The sequence below is a fragment of the Halichoerus grypus genome, chromosome 2, assembly GCF_964656455.1.
Source record: "Halichoerus grypus chromosome 2, mHalGry1.hap1.1, whole genome shotgun sequence".
In the NCBI taxonomy this organism is placed as follows: Eukaryota; Metazoa; Chordata; class Mammalia; order Carnivora; family Phocidae; genus Halichoerus; species Halichoerus grypus.
The window spans coordinates 149,028,606-149,044,239 of NC_135713.1; the positions used below are offsets into that span (position 1 = coordinate 149,028,606).

The following is a 15,634-nucleotide window of genomic DNA, read 5'->3' on the forward strand; positions in this document are numbered from 1 at the left end:
TCTCAATTCATCAGGCTGCGTTCCGAACCACTTCCCTTTCTCTCAAGATCATATTCTAAATGGATTCATAGAAAATGTTTGTTCCCGGGGCACCTGGGTGGCTCAGTCGTTGGGCGTCTGCCTTCGGCTCGGCTCATGGTCGCGGGGTCCTGGGATTGAGCCCCGCATCGGGCTCCCTGCTCTGCGAGAGGCCTGCTTCTCCCTCTCCCATTCCCCCTGCTTGTGTTCCCTCTCTCGCTGTGTCTCTCTCTGTCAAAGAAATAAATAGGATCTTTAAAAAAAAAATGTTTTGGGATTAGATTGGCAGTGATGAAAAAAATCTGAGTATTGTCTGTAAGACTGTGACAAACTAGTTTGTTTTTGAAACAACAACAATAGACCAGTAGGACATAAGTAAAGGATTCGGTAGGGTAAGAACAGAAAGGCCACCAACAGGTGCCACTTTGGCATGAAGAGTATTTTGAGCTGCAGATGCATCAGCAGATGCAGAAAGAGGCCTTCCTTGAGCTCCCCTCATCTGACTAGAGGCAGGCGCTATGAGAAACGAGAAGTGGCCCGCATCCCCTCTCCCACGGAAGTTCCAAGGCCTGAAGAACACAGAAAGTGGGCGCCCCCATGGACCTACACTAATGACTCTTGTAAGCTGCCCCCAAACGTGCACCTTGCCATAGCATAGCCCGAAACCCTTTCTTTCCCCATGTCCCTTCTTCACAAATGCCTTGTTAAGACGCCTTGTACGCCCGAGTCCTGACAATCCCAGCGTTAGTCATCACGTGGGTTTCTTCCAAGGGATGTGTCCCACGGGTAGGAATCAACTGTTTTTCTCTCATTAACGTGTTTACTTTGTCAGTCTAATTCTGGGGGCCCCAGCCAACGACCCTAACGCTTTTCATCACAGGGAATAGTTATCCCGCGTCCACCCTGCGTGTTTGACCTGTGTTCTATGGCATTTGGGGTCACCCAGGCTGTGCAGGGGGACGGGAGAGACCCTGTCAGCTCTGCGTGCAGGCGACTGACGGAGGACCCCAGGGTGTGTACGGAGAGCTGACTGCGGGGCGCAGGGCTCTTGGTCTACGGTGGAGAGTTCGACCCCACGTCTGGGGGAGACTTTTTACTTAAAAAAAAAAAATCTGGCTCGGTGCAAATGTCACCTCTGGCCTATGGAAAAGGAATGGGAAGTAGGTAACTTTCATTGCCATGATACGTGCATGATGCAGAAGGCAGCCAGCGCGGGGGTGGGCCTGGGGACGCAGCGAACCAGCTGGCGGGGGGGGGGGGGGGGGGGGAGAGGCAGCGAGCTAGCTGGAAGGAGGGGGTGCAGCGAGCCAGCCGGAGGTGGGGGGGAACGCAGCGAGCCAGCCGGAGGTGGGGGGGAACGCAGCGAGCCAGCCGGGGGTGGGTGGGAGGCAGCGAGCCAGCCGGGGTGGGGGGTGACGCAGCGGGCCAGCCAGGGGTGGGGGCGCAGCCAGCCATGGGGGGGGAGCAGTGAGCCAGCCGGGTGGGGTGGTGCGCAGCCAGCCAGCGGGGGCGGGGCGCGCAGCGAGCCAGCCGGGGGAGGGTGCAGTGAGCCAGCCCGGGGTGGAGGGGGGGACGCAGAGAGCCAGCCGGGGGGGCGGGGCGCAGCCAGCCAGCAGTGAGCCAGCCGGGGCGGGGGGGGGGGGGGGGCGCGCAGCGAGCCAGCCGGGGCGGGGGGGGGAGGTGCAGCGAGCCAACCGGGGGAAGGGGGCGCGCAGCGAGCCGGACCTCCCGACCCCAGGCAAAGGACCGAAGCAGGGCCAACGTTTCAAACTGTCGGGGAGAAAGTCCCCCTAAAGCCCCAGACCGCGCATGCGCTCTCCCCGTAACCACCGCTCCGAAGAACCCCCGGCCTCATTATCATACATTTACATAGCGGGTTCCCGGGGCACGATGGGAAAGGCCCAAAATGGCGCGCCGGAAGGAGTACCGCGGGGCCGGGGCGGCGGGGAGGCGGGGCTGGAGCCGCGCGGGAAAGTGGCGGTGCAGAGGCGAAGGCGAGGGTGTGCGGGGCGCCGTCCGTCCCGAGTAGCCCGCCGCACCCTTGTCTCCGGTGCGCTCCCGCTGTAACTGCTCCGAAACGCCCGCTTTCGTAAGAGGGCGGCTCCGAGTGCTTCCGAGCGCAGGAGGGGGTGTCCGCCGGCCTGTGGCCGGAGCGGGGCTGCGGGGCTGCGGGGCCGCGGGCGTGGGGGTCCGCCGCGTCCCGTCCTCGCTGGCACTCCTCGGACGTCCTCCCGTCGGGCTCGCGGCCGTGTCCCTCCCCGGCCAGGGCAGCCCGGCCACCTGCAGCTGGCTGCGCGCACGGGGCCCCTACCCCACTGGTTCCCCACTTACCCTTCGTAGTAGACCTGGACTTTGGGAAACTGGAGGTCCTGGGCAGCTCCCGGGAAGGCCCACGGCTTTCGGAAGAGCCCTTCAACCCTCCGTCGCGGTTCTGTGGGCTGTCCGGGGGCTGGCCTCTGTTGCCTCTGCCGCATCCCCGCGCGCCCCACGCGGATTTCTCATGCCCGCCCTGTCTCTTTAGGCACCTCCTATGCTTTCTTCCCAAGCCCTGTGCACGGACACCCCATAATTTTCAAATAGCCTCCACTCCTTTGATCACTTATATTTGGTTGTACATTTTGCCGGAGGCCTGGGAGAGGGATGGCCGCCTTCGTCCCTTCAGGCCCCGGCGGGGAGATCTTTGATGGGATCATTGGCCTGGTGGGGAGATTGGGAAGGAGAAAGAAATAACAAACACCGAGAAAGAAATAACAAACTACATGCTATCTTAGAACAGGGAAGACAGTTCCCCGCCCTGCGAGGAAACACACATCAATGAAGGGGGAGGAGGGATGGGGGTCCCTCTTGGGGAGGCTCACCAGGCCAAAGGCGTTCACAACTCAGGGATGCTCATCTGCACCAGAAACGATAGTTGGAGGTTCCGTAGAGACATGTCTGGGTCCCAGGCTCTCCAGGGTGACTTGGGGCTCAGCAGGGATGCCTCTAGCCCCAAAGGATTGTCAGCTGTGTATCTCTCCTATAGATGGGCAAGAGATCACAATTCCGTCTCCCTATTGGGAGGCTTGAAACAGAGTAGATCTAAACCCATATAATAAAATATATGGGTTCTAGTTTCCAGTAAAAGGACCATAGTAAACCAGGGCCACGAGAAAGTGCCCATCCCAGCTTGGACCCTGAATCTGAGGCTGGCCGACTTGGAACGGCCAACCAATTCCTCAGCCAATTAGCCCCCGACATCCAAAGGCAAGTTCAGAAGCCCCCCTGCCTGAGCTTCTGAAGGTAGCCTCTTCTGTGGTTTATAACACGGATTTAGAGGAGGAGGAAAGGGCTAGAGAGAGAAGGGAGCAAAGGAAGGGCGAGAGACCAGCGTGGCTGCTGGCTGACCTACAGCCTGGCCATTCTAGCCTCCATGGTGCAGGTCGTCTGGGAAAAAGACCCCTACTGGGAACTGCTCACACTTCAGGAAACCCAGACACTGGAAGAATGAGGGTCTCCCAGGGGAGAAGCCATCTACTCCCTGCCCCCTGGGCAAAGAGATGGGAACCTGGAGGGGGGACTGCCCCTTCTGCATTGCAGGCCCCGGAGCCGTCCCAGTTCCCTCACACAGCTTTGCCATCTCGGGGTGGAGCCCAGGGTGACCATGGAAGGGACAGCTAAGACGTAACTGTTACAGGTACAGAGCTGCTCACTCTGCGCTAACTCCCTTCTGGGGCCTCGTCCTGCTCTTCTTGCCTGCTTCCCTGTCGTCGTGTCATCACTCTCTCCTGTAACCTGGATGTTGACGAGTATAGAGACTCAGACTCTAAAGGGGCTGCTTTGGACCCTGCTCATCCTTCAGACTCAAGATCCTATTCTTGAATTTCCTCTAAAACTTTTAAAATCCTTTCTTAGACGCAAAAATCACAGCCCGTGCAGGTCGAAAACAGACATTTACCGTCTCCCCCTCCTGGAGGCTGCAGGTCAGAGATGCAGGCGTGGGCGGGGCTGGTTCAGCTGGAAGCCTCTCTCCTTGGCGTGCACACGCTGTCTTCTCTCCATGTCCTCACACGGTTGTCCCTCAGGGTGTGTCTCTGCCCTGACCTCTCAAAAGGACACCAGTCCTGTTGGATTAGGACCTACCATAGTGACTTTGTGTTACCTGAATCACCTGTTTCAAGATCCTATTACCAAATGCAGTCACACTCCAAGGTCCAAACATGAGTTTGGGGGCAGGGGGAGGACGACAAAATCACCCCATGACACTCCGGCCCTGATGGCGGGCAAGAACACCAACACACTTCCTTCCTGGCTCCAGTTTGGGACATTTGGATTCTTGCACACTCCAAGGAGCACATGCTGAGCCATGGGGATGACAGCCATATCCCCAGCACACCCGAGGGCCAGGCAGGGTGATGGCTCAGCTCTAGACCAGGAGACCCGAGGAGCAGGGCATCCGTGGGGCGTCATGAGCACAGGGCTCCGATTCTGCCCTCTGTCAGGGCCCCTGGAGAGCCAGGCTCTGGGCTGCATGCTCCAGCCCACCTAGGCCCATCCTCACTGCTGCAGTCCAGCACAGGCTTGACTTCCCAGAGCACAGGGACGTCTGCACAGGCGTGGAGAAGAGGAGAGGGAGACCCAGGTGGACCGAGACCGGGGAACCCACAGAAGCAGCCCCCTGAGGAAGAGAGGAGATGGAGGTCCTGGAGGGAAGAGCAGAGCAAGTCCTGGTAGTCACCACGCCTCCTAGTTTCTGCAACCTGATGCCCTGACATCCGGGGCTTTGTGGCCCCAGCATGTCCCGTCCCAGGACTACTCAACCCTACGGATAGGAAACAGATTTACCCAGGAGCATGCCTCTCATCTGCAAACTCAGCAACCCAGAGCCCACGTGCCCCCCGACTGCCGCCTCTCACACGATCTGTCTGCCCTCCTCGTCCCCCAGGCAGGTGCCAGACAGCGGGCATAGCCCCTGCACTCCAGCGCCCACGGAGATACTCAAACTAGCCAGCCTTGAGCCTGCTAGCTCCTCCATATCTCACCTTTCCTGCAGAAACCACAGTAAAGGTCTTGCCCACGTTGCCCCCGGCCCTGCCTTCTGGCAGACTTGGTGGTGCCCTGTGCACCCTCCTCTGGGGAACTGAGTGTGACAGCTGTCCTCATCTGTTGCCTGGGCATACCCCAACAGTAACAATACGACCCCGGTATTTTCACACAGCTAGGAAAGGCTCACTGCAGGAGGCAGCAGAGTAGGGCTCCCAGCTCCGGATTATGTGTGGATGTCCAGTGGCCACGTGGATAGGCCAGCCTTACCAGGAGGGAGGTATGGCCAGGATCCAGAAGGTCCCTGTACCCAGATGCAAGGCTGTAGGGAGGCCAAAGGAGCGGTTTTTCTATAATCCGTGGAAGTTGCAAAAGGCATTAAAACTGCTTACTTGTAAAGACAATTACTGGCTGTGGGAAAAAAAACAAGCCCTTGAAAGAAAGGGGAGATCAATGCACAGAGGCAAGCTGAATTCAACAGTGAACACTGGTTTCCTTGGGAAAGAACTAGGGCTTTCCCTGAAGGGAGGTCCCAGGAACAGCTAGATAAATCTGTGTATTTCAGAATCACCTGTGAAAACAACTGCCCGCCAACCAACAAAAAGTCTGTGTAACTAATAGGGAAGAATTCATGGGAATTCTAGGGGTGGAGAGGCAAACCGCAGGTGTGGGGGGAGAGGGCGCGAGAAGCCGGGATGCTGGCAGGTGTGCGGACGGGGAACAAGGGCTCAAACAACCACCAGAGGCACCGCCCGGCTCACCCACGGGCCGCTGTACTCCGAGCCCCCATGGAGAGCCACTTCTTGAGCCCATTCCTACGTTGCAGAAATTACAGGGTTGTTAGCTCCCTGCTAGGGAAAGAATGTATGTGGCGTTCCAGCAGAGGGCTCGTGGAGCAGGCGGGCCACAACCTGGGGCTGCCGACAATGGCAGAGGGAGCCAGGCAGGGGACTGAGGGCGACCTGGTGACCGCCCGTTGCCCAGTCCAGGCCCACGACGGATGTACGCGTCCAGAATTCCACACGCGCACCTACCATCCCACCCCACTCCCAATCTCGCTCCCAAATGTGTCTGAAAAGCTCCATCTCTCCCAAGACGACGAAAGAGGAGCCAAGCGCGTCGGGAAAACCGCGCGAGTCACTTAATTGGCACCGCTGGTGGCTCTCAGAAGAGCGAGCCCCGGCCCGGGCGGCCATCTGCGGCCCGCCACCCGCGGGCGTGGCGCGCGCTGTGGGTCCTTGGTCGTGACGGGGACGCACCCGGCTGGGATGGTGCAGAGCCAGTCCCGGCCGGCCGGCGCCGGGGTCCTGTGCGCTGGGAGGGCCGGGCGCGGGTGGAAACGGGGCTGGGGCCACAGCCGCTAGGGGATGCAGGGGTGCAGAGGTGCGGGCTACAGGGGTACCTCGCGCCGGGACGCACAACTGCAGGCGGCGCCGGAAGGGGCAGAGGTGGGGGGCGCGGGGGCGCGGGGGCGCAGGACTGCAGGCGGGGTCGGAAGGGGCAGAGGTGGGGGGCGCGGGGGCGCAGGACTGCAGGCGGGGCCGGAAGGGGCAGAGGTGGGGGGCGCGGGGGCGCAGGACTGCAGGCGGGGCCGGGAGGGGCAGAGGTGGGGGCCGCGGGGGCGCAGGACTGCAGGCGGGGCCGGAAGGGGCAGAGGTGGGGGGCGCGGGGGCGCAAGACTGCAGGCGGGGCCGGGAGGTGCAGAGGTGGGGGGCGCAGGGTCGCGGGGGGGCGCAGAGCTGCAGGCGGTGCCCGGAGGTGCAGAGGTGGGGGGCGCAGGACTGCAGGCGGGGCCCGGAGGCGCAGAGGTGGGGGGCGCGGGGGCGCAGGACTGCAGGCGGGGCCCGGAGGCGCAGAGGTGGGGGGCGCGGGGGCGCAGGACTGCAGGCAGTGCCCGGAGGTGCAGAGGTGGGGGGCGCGGGGGCGCAGGACTGCAGGCGGGGCCGGGAGGGGCAGAGGTGGGAGGCGCGGGGGGCGCAGGACTGCAGGCGGGGCCGGGAGGGGCAGAGGTGGGGGGCGCGGGGGGCGCAGGACTGCAGGCGGGGCCGGGAGGGGCAGAGGTGGGGGGCGCAGGACTGCAGGCGGGGCCGGGAGGTGCAGAGGTGGGGGGCGCGGGGCCGAGGGGGCGCAGAGCTGCAGGCAGGGCCTAGAGGTGCAGAGGTGGGGGGCGCAGGACTGCAGGCGGGGCCGGAAGGGGCAGAGGTGGGGGGCGCAGGGGCGCGGGGGGCGCAGAGCTGCAGGCGGGGCCGGGAGGTGCAGAGGTGGGGGGCGCGGGGGTGCAGGACTGCAGGCGGGGCCGGAAGGGGCACAGGTGGGGGGCGCGGGGGCGCAGGACTGCAGGCGGGGCCTGGAGGTGCAGAGGTGGGGGCCGCGGGGGCGCAGGACTGCAGGCGGGGCCGGAAGGGGCACAGGTGGGGGGCGCGGGGGCGCAGAGCTGCAGGCGGTGCCCGGAGGTGCAGAGGTGGGGGGCGCGGGGGCGCAGGACTGCAGGCGGGGCCGGGAGGGGCAGAGGTGGGGGGCGCAGGGTCGCGGGGGGCGCAGAACTGCAGGCGGTGCGGGAGGGGCAGAGGTGGGGGGCGCGGGGGCGCAGGACTGCAGGCGGGGCCGGGAGGTGCAGAGGTGGGGGCGCGGGGGCGCAGGACTGCAGGCGGTGCCCGGAGGTGCAGAGGTGGGGGGCGCGGGGGCGCAGGACTGCAGGCGGTGCCCCGAGGTGCAGAGGTGGGGGGCGCGGGGGCGCAGGACTGCAGGCGGGGCCCGGAGGCGCAGAGGTGGGGGGCGCGGGGGCGCAGGACTGCAGGCGGGGCCCGGAGGCGCAGAGGTGGGGGGCGCGGGGGCGCAGGACTGCAGGCAGTGCCCGGAGGTGCAGAGGTGGGGGGCGCGGGGGCGCAGGACTGCAGGCGGGGCCGGGAGGGGCAGAGGTGGGGGGCGCAGGGTCGCGGGGGGCGCAGAACTGCAGGCGGTGCGGGAGGGGCAGAGGTGGGGGGCGCGGGGGCGCAGGACTGCAGGCGGGACCGGGAGGTGCAGAGGTGGGGGCGCGGGGGCGCAGGACTGCAGGCGGGGCCAGAAGGGGCAGAGGTGGGGGCCAGAAGGGGCAGAGGTGGGGGCCGCGGGGGCGCGGGGGGCGCAGAGCTGCAGGCGGTGCCCAGGGGCTCAGAGGTGCGGGGCGCGGGGGCGCAGGACTGCAGGCGGGGCCGGGAGGGGCAGAGGTGGGGGCGCGGGGGCGCAGGACTGCAGGCGGGGCCGGGAGGGGCAGAGGTGGGGGGCGCAGGGTCGCGGGGGGCGCAGAACTGCAGGCGGTGCGGGAGGGGCAGAGGTGGGGGGCGCGGGGGCGCAGGACTGCAGGCGGTGCCCCGAGGTGCAGAGGTGGGGGGCGCGGGGGCGCAGGACTGCAGGCGGGGCCCGGAGGCGCAGAGGTGGGGGGCGCGGGGGCGCAGGACTGCAGGCGGGGCCCGGAGGCGCAGAGGTGGGGGGCGCGGGGGCGCAGGACTGCAGGCAGTGCCCGGAGGTGCAGAGGTGGGGGGCGCGGGGGCGCAGGACTGCAGGCGGGGCCGGGAGGGGCAGAGGTGGGGGGCGCAGGGTCGCGGGGGGCGCAGAACTGCAGGCGGTGCGGGAGGGGCAGAGGTGGGGGGCGCGGGGGCGCAGGACTGCAGGCGGGACCGGGAGGTGCAGAGGTGGGGGTGCGGGGGCGCAGGACTGCAGGCGGGGCCAGAAGGGGCAGAGGTGGGGGCCAGAAGGGGCAGAGGTGGGGGCCGCGGGGGCGCGGGGGGCGAAGAGCTGCAGGCGGTGCCCAGGGGCTCAGAGGTGCGGGGCGCGGGGGCGCAGGACTGCAGGCGGGGCCGGGAGGGGCAGAGGTGGGGGCGCGGGGGCGCAGGACTGCAGGCGGGGCCGGGAGGGGCAGAGGTGGGGGGCGCAGGGTCGCGGGGGGCGCAGAACTGCAGGCGGTGCGGGAGGGGCAGAGGTGGGGGGCGCGGGGGCGCAGGACTGCAGGCGGGACCGGGAGGTGCAGAGGTGGGGGCGCGGGGGCGCAGGACTGCAGGCGGGGCCAGAAGGGGCAGAGGTGGGGCCGCGGGGGCGCGGGGGGCGCAGAGCTGCAGGCGGTGCCCGGAGGCTCAGAGGTGCGGGGCGCGGGGGCGCAGGACTGCAGGCGGGGCCGGGAGGGGCAGAGGTGGGGGCGCGGGGGCGCAGGACTGCAGGCGGGGCCGGGAGGCGCAGAGGTGGGGGGCGGAGGACCTTCGCCTCAGGGCCCCCCCACCCGCACAGCCCTGGGAGGCCCCGGCGCCGAGCAGGAAGAGCAGTCGCCTGTGTGTTTATCCGAGCAGCCCATCCCGATTGGTGCAAACTTAATCGCGCCCGATTGGCTGAGGCACCTTCTGGAGCTTTCCAAACCTCCCCTCGATGCCATTGCCTCTGAGCGCCCCCTCAGTTTGGTTTATGAACTTGGAATCGCTTGTATTTTATTCACGTTGGTGCCTTAATGGTTTCACCCCAGTCTTTGGCTGTCCTCGTGATTTCCTGGCAAGCGGGTGACTTAGGCAATTAGGCTGCTCTGACCGGGAAGAGGGGGACCTTGGACTAAGCCGCGCGGCGGGGCGGGGGTGTCCCCAAGGCATGGTCCTGCGGGTGAGGCGGCTGTCTGCCCAGCCCAGCCCCCACCCTACACCCTCCTGGCTTCCCCCACCTCCCCTGCAAGACTCCTCCCCCACCCCATCCCCCTTCGTACACCCCTCCCACGCACCCCCACCTCGCCTCTTAGACCCCACCCCTTCCCCATCTCCCTTCCTACCCCTCGCACTCACTCCCCTCCCCTCCCCTCCCCTCCGAGACCCCTCCCACCCATCCCCCAGCTAAGCTGCCTACATTGCTCCAAGTCTCCTCCCCACCCTTCCCGCCCGTCCCCCTGTCTCCCTTCTCAAACCCCTCCTGCTCATTTCTCCACAGCTCTCCCTTCCCAGATCCAGACCACCTCTCCCGGAAACTTAAACATATAAAATATAAAGTATGGGGAAATTATCCTCATAAAATCTCAAGTTTCGTATTTTCAGATATATGTGTGTTCCGTTTTCTCCGTGTCTTCTGTTAAAAGGTAAACTGAGGCCTACTGAAAACGTTTGGAATTTATTTGCGCCCAGATTGATTGGAATTGGGCGTCCTCCAGGCTAGCGGAGAGCAGGGAGCTCCAGGGAGCTGTAGGAGATGAAAGACTTAGAGGCAGAGGGGAACGAACAAGGACGTTATTCTCGGCAGGACAGCAGGTTACTGCAAGGACATTTTCCTCGGGGGAGGGGGCGGCAGGGGCCTGTCGGGCAGATTTCCTCCCTAGGGCTGATAGGGGGCGATCCTGATGACTGGTTTAAGGTTTGGTCTCGGGGAGAGCCAACACTGTCATTGAGTATCGGCTGGTGGCCTGGGGCTGGGCACACGCGTCTCCATTTGGGACCTGGTGTCTCGTTTTAACCCCCCTCCGCAATCCCCCAGCCTGAGAGACATGATCAGAATTTAAATCAAGGAAAGATCCCGTTCAAATATTTTCCTACACCAGGAGATCTCACACAGCTGAGTCTCAGCTCCCCCAGGACTGGGGATCCAAGTGCAGGGGGTGGTGGTGGCCACAGGGCAGACTCCTTGCTCAGCTAAGGGATCATCAAGGGCTCTCCTATTATCAGGAACGAGTTTGGCCAGAGAGTCAAGGGATTTTGGTTGGGCAGCTCCTGGTTCAGTAGCAGATTCCACAACATTTTCATGAGTTAAGGGGACGTCCCCAGTCATCACCTCCTTTGTGCTTGCTCCTGGCCAGGGGAGTAGGGATCTGCCAAAGGAAGCCAATTTTGAATCATGATTGCCTCCTGGTCATGCCCATTTGGATCTGTGGCCCAGGACTCCCTCCCTGGTCAGCTCTAGGGAGGAAAGGTGGTTTTATTCTGGTTACCCTTGCCTTGTGTCCCTTTCTTTGTCCAGAGCCTGGATGGAAGGTGCCCTGGGTTTGGGGTTGTTAACCAGAGGCAGGGAGATGGACCCCCAGGTGAGCCTGGCACAGTAGAGATGGAGGGGTGAGTCTGTTCCTGAGAAACTGCGGCATTGGAAATCATGGAGGGGGGTTGGATGGGCAGAACTGCAAGATCACCAGCATCCTGGCAAATCCAACAGACTTTGCAGGGTGGATTTTCCCCCTTTGCAGTGGCCAGAGGTATGTGGCCAGTGGTCTTGTCCAGCGTTTACACAGGACCAGATGTCAGGTGGAGCCTTCCTCAGTTTCGACCTGCTGGTTGGGCAATGGCGTCAGCGATCGGGAATACTTGGTAGGGTCCTTTTGGTGAATCTTGCTTTTGCAAGAGCATCAGAGTAAAGCAGTTAAGTGTTTTAATGCCCAGGGGTGCCTGGGTGGCTCAGCCGTTAAGCGTCTGCCTTCGGCTCAGGTCGTGATCCCAGGGTCCTGGGATCGAGCCCCGCACCGTAGGAAGCCTGCTTCTCTCTCTCCCACTCCCCCTGCTTGTGTTTCCTCTCTCACTGTGTCTCTCTGTCAAATAAATAAATAAAATCTTAAAAAAAAAAAAAGTGTTTTAATGCCCGTGGGTAAAGATGTGGTGAGTGTTTCTTCGATAAGGAAATGTAATTATTTCTGTGGCATGCCACAGTATAAGGTGATAGCTGGACAATGAGCATATTGACAAATGCCTCTGAACTTTGAACAATCCCTGGAATACCTATATTACTCACATATACACACTCATTCAACCTCAGGTTTGACATCACGTATCTGACAATGTTTCCTATGTAATTTAGCACACCAAAGAAACCTAATTAATCTAACATCTTTCTTCTACAAGGTGAGAGACACATCCTTTGAGATACTCCAGGATCCCGCTGGGAAATGTCAAAGTTGGTGTGAGGTCAAAAGGCTCCATTTAAAATTTGATTTGGGGGAAATGTCAAAAGGTTTGGACATTCGATTACATAGGATCACAGATTATTATGAAATAATACTTACTCATGTATTTGACCAAAGTGACAATCAAGGAGGGTAAAGGCAAAGACAGAAGGTTACAGGGGTGTGGACAAAACCTACGTCTCGCACTACTGAGAAAACGGGAGTTCCTTAAGGATTCAGACACCTGATAAAGACAACATAAAGACAACGTGAAGCACGGCAAGTTATTTTGGTAGGACACAAAATCTTTGCTGTCTATGCAGATTACTGAAGGTTTAAAGAACATCATGGCTATAATTTCTTATTAAGAGCAGACCAAGGGCGCCTGGGTGGCTCAGCTGTTAAGCGTCTGCCTTTGGCTCAGGTCCTGATCTCAGGGTCCTGGGATCGAGCCCCGCGTCAGGCTCTCTGGTCAGCTGGGAGTCGGCTTCTCCCTCTACCCCTCCCCCCTGCTCGTGCTCTCTCTTTTGCTCTCTCAAATAAATAAGAAAAATCTTAAAAAAATTAAACAAAAAAAAGAGCAAACCAATCATCTAAGAAAACTTTGTCCTTTTGGCAGAGAAAACCAAATTCTAATTTTGTACTGTGTACTTTTGATATTAGAAGGCATTCTTGAAAAACTTCAGTAAGTCCATTCCAGTCTTGACCACGCATAAAATTCCTTTTTCACAAACCTCCTACAACTTTTTTTTTCCATATGTATCCATTCAGATTTCATCCTATTTTTTCTTCTCCCTTCTCATTTCAGAGCAAACCATCGCTTTACTTTCCTCACATACATACTTTTCATACTATTTTCTTTCTCCCTTTTTATTTCTAAGTGGCTTTACGACATTTTTTACAGCTTTATTTATTTAAGTAATCTCTACATCAAGGTGGGACTCGAGCTCAAGACCCTGCTATGGAGAGTTGCACACCCCTCGGACCGAGCCAGCCAGGCACCCCGTTATTAGGTGTGTTGATTAGAACTGTTAGCCCTCAGAATTCTCGGTTTCCAGTGAAAACGGAGGATGTGCGGACTGTCACTCTGGCATGCTTTGGCCTGGGACATTTATAAATACGTTTCCTAGTTTCTAGAAGTATATTCTTCTTCATACCAGCTTTTAAATGTGGCTGCAAACGTGTTTACTAAGAGACCCAGATACCCTTCATTCCTCCATAAAGAGAAGCCAGAAGTGGATAAATCTTTGTTCAGCAATTCATGATTCCGCGTGTTTCTCCTACTTAGAAAAGATCTGGATATTCAGCGAACGCCCATCACTCAACTTATCTCAGTATGACTGGAAGGTTTCGGGCTGCCAAAAAGATTTTGGAAGCTGTTCTTCAGTGGACATACCATAAAGCATAATAATTGTTGAAAAGCTCATTTATAATCTGTCATGTTATTTGCATCTATTTAATTCACTTGTTCCCAAGACTTATGGTCGGATTAGCCAGGACAATCTGACGAGATATTCAGCAGCTACCCATTATCTAAATTGTGTAAAAGAAATAGCATGAGCTTATTTAGTAAACCTAGACAGAGTAAAAGTATTCTATTTAATATTGTCAACTCTAAAGAAATGCCTTTTTTAGGTAAACCAACAAATTTAAGCTAGCTCGTATTTACCAATGATGATCCTAAATTGCATGAACTAGAAAAATATGTTTCCTGGGCCTCCTGGGTAGCTCAGGCTGTGATCCCGGGGTCCCGGGGTCGAGCCCCGCATCGGGCTCCCTGCTCCGCGGGAAGCCTGCTTCTCCCTCTCCCTCTCCCCCTGCTTGTGTTCCCTCTCTCGCTGTCTCTCTCTGTCAAATAAATAAATAAAATCTTAAAAAAAAAAAAAGAAAAATATGTTTCCGAGAGTGTACTAGATCTTTATAAATGCTTGTTTGCCTTTCAGCCAATTGAATAGAATGGTTTACAAATTGGCTTTGGCACTACCATCCAGAGGTAGAAAAATATCACACATTTATAACATGCACACATTGACACACAAAAACATAGAGGCAGAGGCAAAGAGATCCTACAGTCTTCACTCTAAAATTTTAGCCGTGAGACAGGTAGGATAATGTAAACTCACTAGTTTATAAAACAACAGGTGGATCCAAATTATGTTTCTGGCGGATGTTATGTTTATGTTCTCAGATGGCAGATTGCCAAAGCTTTCTACCACTTTGTACGTGTGGAAGAGATTTTTAAGATTTGTATTTGCCTCAACAAGTAATCTCAGGGGGGTGTGGACTTGATTTTGGGCAAGAGAACTTTTATAACGGTTTGTATTTTTAAAAGCCTCCTTCCTCTCTTCCCTTCAGTCTCAGGGGTCTGTGGGCGGTGTTTTGGTCATGTCCTGGGGTGTTCACAATTCAAAGACATGGTAAGATGGTCATCTCCAAGGGACACAGAAAGAATGCAAGTTTCCTCCTAGGAGTTTGGGGTGTATTCGTCCATTATTAGAACTCTAGGGTAATTACTGTTTAAATTTTTCCTTCGGCACAGGACAGTTCTGTTTCCAAAGTCCTAATCTTTTACGGTGTCTGCAAGCATTTTGAGATGAATAGCAAACATTTGGGGAACCGTAAAGATAGGTGCACATGGAATTGTTTCTAGAGCTGTATTTCTGGTTTTGCAAAGATTTGCCAGATCAGGACAGTGGATGGTGTAATAGCCTGAGTGATATCAAGGAGCCGACCCAGCCATCCAACATCACCCTCACTTTGCCTCTTGGTATCAAGGAGATTCCCAACTGCAATGGAAAGCAAAGGATTCCTATGTTCCAGATTTACAGCTGAGTGTCTTTGGAATATTTCAGCAGATCCTTCCACAAAAGGCTTCAGAATCCTTTTCTTTCTCTCTGGGTACATAGTTGCATTTTAACTGAGGAGAGAAGGCCTAAACCAAAGTTCCTACCGGACTCTGAATATCAGGTTCCAGTTTGGCCAGCCTGTGACCACAGAGCCACATTTAAAAAAATCCCTTTGCATATCTTGTCAGGCTTCAGGTGGGCAAACAGTAGATATTCTTGGCGATATTAAACAACCCTTTGGATGCAAGGGGGGGGTCCCCAAAGAGCATGCAAAATATGCGACCCTCCTGAGATGCACAGCCACTCCCAAAGAAAGGAAGATTTGGACAATTTCCCCTAAAGCTGGTGACAGTGGGTGGGACCCCGGCTGCAAATGGAACACAACCCACAGTTCTGTCCAGCCATATTTTGGGGTCCCCAACCTGACAGCTGCCAAACCAAGTTCCCAGGACACAGAACAAGACAAACATAAGACAGTAGTTGTCCCTGGGAGAGAAAGGACTGACAATCTATGGGTACCCGACCGCAAATCCACAAGTCACCATTCCAAGATCTCAGTTTTACAAGCATGATTCTCCTGCTGATCCGAATTTGGAAAAGAAGGGAGGATGTGAGATTTTACCTACTCCTCTCCACCAAGTGCCGCAGGTGAAGGTCTGGTAAGATTTCTCAGCCTGTGGTGGCTTCTGCCTTCTTTCCCAGGACCTCCTCTGTCTGCAGATTCTGGAGCGAGTGAGGTGTCCCAGCGAGTTTCATCCTGGTCACCAGAAACTGTAAAAGAAGAAAAGTAACTTTCTGTCTAGCCTTTATGGTGAGTGCTTAGCTGAGACCCTTTTTGTCTGGGACACCTCAAAATGGATGAGCTCATCTAGGAGAAAAGTTCTCC

At 58.3% G+C, this 15,634-nt stretch overlaps 2 long non-coding RNA genes across 2 annotated transcripts in view; both read right to left on the reverse strand.

Annotated features, from left to right (window-relative positions):
• Positions 1-2,347: 2,347 nt before the first annotated feature.
• On the reverse strand, positions 2,348-6,051 carry LOC118537035 (uncharacterized). The gene is made up of 3 exons (XR_004917929.2): positions 3,953-6,051; positions 2,877-3,034; positions 2,348-2,715 (listed from the first exon to the last, which is right to left on the reverse strand). It is a non-coding gene; the product is annotated as an uncharacterized LOC118537035 (long non-coding RNA).
• Positions 6,052-14,648: 8,597 nt separating this feature from the next.
• Positions 14,649-15,634, reverse strand: part of LOC144380998 (uncharacterized) — a 33,189-nt gene continuing 32,203 nt past the window's right edge. Inside the window, exons 2-3 of the long non-coding RNA XR_013445389.1 lie at positions 15,371-15,519; positions 14,649-14,688 (exon numbers count right to left, since the gene is read on the reverse strand). This is a non-coding gene — a long non-coding RNA (uncharacterized LOC144380998). The remainder of the gene's footprint in view (positions 14,689-15,370; positions 15,520-15,634) is intronic.